Raw genomic sequence first — 3,705 nt, forward strand, 5'->3', positions numbered from 1 at the left:
GTATGGAGGAAATCTTCCAGAGTTGCCTCTGGCTATTGCTCAAAGCAGAAACCAATTCTAAAGTTTCAAGAATTGCACAAGGGTGCAAAAAGCAATCTCTTCCACCAAGATTTCCAGGAATTGATACTATAAAGAGTATTTAAAAAAAAAAAACCCAGTCAGCTTGACCTTGTGATAAGAGAGAAGGAAGAAAATCCTCCTTTTCCTTCGCCAGAAGTCCTTCCCTATTTTCTTCCACCTTCCCCTCACCCTGGCCCCTCCACAACCAGGTCAACTCATTTTCCTCTCCTAAAATTGAAAACAAAACAAGAAAAACAAACCAAAAAAATCCTTAATATCAGAGGGAATTAGAAACATTGTGAAGATGTCTCCTTGGCTTCAAGGTCCTCACACTCTTCATAAAGAAAGCAAGAAAATAAAAATGGGTGAAGACAGAGATAACTGGTCCAGAGTTATATAATAACCGACATTTATAGCATTTTGCAAAGCTTTACATAAATTTCACAACACTGAAAAGTAAGTGCTAGAGATATTATTCCTCTATTTTATAGGTAAGGAAAAAGAAGTTAAAGGACCCATATATGGATCAGAAGCAGAATTCAAATCTATGTCTTCCTTACTCCAAGACTGTTCTCTATCCACATACTTTTCTAATATCATTTCCCACTGTTGCTCAGATTTAAGAATATAGTTTTAGGGGGCAGCTAGGTGGTACAGTGGATTAAGCACCAGCCTTGGATTCAGGAGTACCTGAGTTCAAATCCAGCCTCAGACGCTTGACACCTACTAGCTGTGTGACCCTGGGCAAGTCACTTAACCCCCATTGCCCTGCAAAAAACAAAAACAGAAGTATATTGAATAGGAAAGAAAATAAAGCTAGCATTTAAAAGAATATAGTTGTGAAATATCCATTCAAAGTACTACAACAAAGGCAATGAGATATGATAAGCAGTGCAATGGGTTGGTAAATAATCAGGAGACTCACTCCAAGTTTTGCCATTGATTGGAGGTGAGTGCAGTGGAGGAAATGACAAGATATTAGGTGCTTGCTAGCTGCTGGTGACATGGGCAAACAGTGGGCTAAAAGGTACCTGGGGGAATGTTCTACACCTGTGCCAAGTCAGGGGGAAGAAAGTATGTATGTATGTATGTATATATCTATCTACAGTATATACATGTATATATGTGCATATATGTGTTTGTATTCTCTCTCTTTCTCTTCGTCCCTATCCCCAGTTCATCTCTATAGTAGCAATTTTGACAATGTTCATGCCCCTTTCAATTCTGGAACCATGATCAAATCAGCTCTGCTCTCAATCCCCAAAGGGATGTGCTAATCTACTCCTGTATGGCTTTGTAGGGCAGCTAGATGGCACAGCAGGAGATGCCAGGCTTGGAGTCAGAAAGACTCATTTCTTCTGAGTTCAAATCTGACCTTGAACACTCATTAATTAGCACAAACAAGCCACTTAACTCTTTTTGTCACAGTTTCCTGATATGTAAAATGAGCTGGAGAAGGAAATGACAAAACACTCTAGTATCTTTGCCAAGAAAACTCGAAATAGGGTCACAAAGAATATGACACAACTGAAAAAGACTGAACGACAAGAAATGGCTTCCCAACTCAATATCCTTGTGTGTTATCTCTATTAGAATATAAACTCAAGATGGTGATGGAATATTATTGTCCTATAAGAAATGGCAAGCTGGATGATTTCAGAAAGGCCTGGAAAGACTTGTATGAACTGATGTATAGTGAAGAGAGCAGAACCAAGAGAATATTGTACACAAAGACAGCAATATTGTTTGATGAAGAACTGTGAATGACTTAACTATTCTCAACAATACAATGATCCAAGATGATTCCAAAGGACTAATAATGAAGCATACTCTCCACCTCCAAAGAAAGACCCTGATATTGGTGGAACACAGACTGAAACATGCTATTTTTCACTTTCTTTCATTTTTTTCAAGTTTTCATATACAAAATGACTAAGATGGTAATATTTTACATAATTGCAAATGTATAACCTATATCTGATTGCTTACTGCCTCAGGGAGGGTGAGAGAAAAGGAAGGAGGGATAAAATTTGGAAATCAAAGCTATAAATAAAAATGTTTATTATTTTTAAAAAAAGAATGAGGAAAAAACCTGGGGGAAAAAAGAATATAAGCTCTTTGAGGGTAGGGACTGTCTTTGCTTTTGTATTTGTATCCCCAGTGCTTAGCCAAGTGGTTAGCACATATTATGCAAGCACTGAATTAATGCACTTTCATTCATTCATTTCCTCTACCTGTGTTCTTTCAATGCCCAAATTTGAGGGGTGGAGAGAGGAGGGTATAGTCAATCTCAAGAAGTTGGTTCAAGGTCCTTCCTGTCTACTCTCCAACCCCTGATAAACTAGAGTGAACACCCTATCATTTTGTCTCCTTTTGACAGCTTAGCAGGCTCACAGAATTCTAGAATCACAGAGCTGGGAAACAATTCTAAGGTCATTTCATCTGATCTATACCTGATCAGGAATATGCCAATAATACCAATACCCAACCTCAGCTCGAAGACCTCCAGTGATGAAAAGCTCACTACCTCCAGAGGCAGCTTACTCCACTTCAGGGATGGCTCTATTTGTTAGGTTGTGTTTTCTTCTATTGTGTCAAAATCTTCAACCCTGAAACCTTTACTCGATCATCTTGGTTCTGGGGTCAAGCAAAACATGCTATAACTTTGAAGTTCTGACTTAGAAATAGACATTTGTCAGTCCTTGGAGAGTGAGAATTCAAATGTACGGTCTCTAATTGCTTCTTCATGGTGGCAGAGATAGGTTCCAGGAGAAACTCGGTGCCCCTTGTAAAGTTGTCCTTGGTAAGCATGCAAGGTAGATGTTCTTTAAGAAGACCCTTGCTGAGGAGATTACAGCAAGTGACCACCAGGATAATACACTATGAACATATGGGATTTATACCAAGAATGCAGGGCTGGTTCAACATTAGGAAAACTATTAACATAATCAACCACATCAATAAGAAAACTAACCAAAACCATACGATTATCTCAACAGATGCAGAGAAAGCTTTTGACAAAATACAGCACCCATTCCTAATAAAAACACTAGAGAGCTTGGGAATAGGGGGAGCTTTCCTTAAAATAATAAGCAGTATCTACCTAAAACCATCAGCAAGCATTATATGTAATGGAGATAAGTTAGAGGCCTTCCCAATAAGATCAGGGGTGAAACAGGGATGTCCATTATCACCTCTATTATTTAATATTGTACTAGAAATGTTAGCATTAGCAATCAGAGAAGAAAAAGGACTTAAAGGAATTAGAATAGGCAAGGAGGAAACAAAACCATCACTCTTTGCAGATGATATGATGGTATACTTAGAGAATCCTAGAGAATCAACTCAAAAATTACTTGAAACAATTAACAACTTCAGCAAAGTAGCAGGATATAAAATAAATCTACATAAATCATCAGCATTTCTATACATGAGCAACAAAGGCCAGCAGCAAGAGATAGAAAGAGAAATTCCATTTAAAGTAACGGTGGATAATATAAAATACTTGGGAGTCTACTTGCCAAGACAAACCCAGGAACTCTATGAACACAATTATCAAACACTTTTCACTCAAATCAAATCAGATCTAAATAATTGGAAAGATATCAATTGCTCATGGATAGGCAGAGCTAATATAGCAAAAAT

This window comes from Dromiciops gliroides, chromosome 6 (genome assembly GCF_019393635.1).
Source record: "Dromiciops gliroides isolate mDroGli1 chromosome 6, mDroGli1.pri, whole genome shotgun sequence".
Lineage (NCBI taxonomy): Eukaryota > Metazoa > Chordata > Mammalia > Microbiotheria > Microbiotheriidae > Dromiciops > Dromiciops gliroides.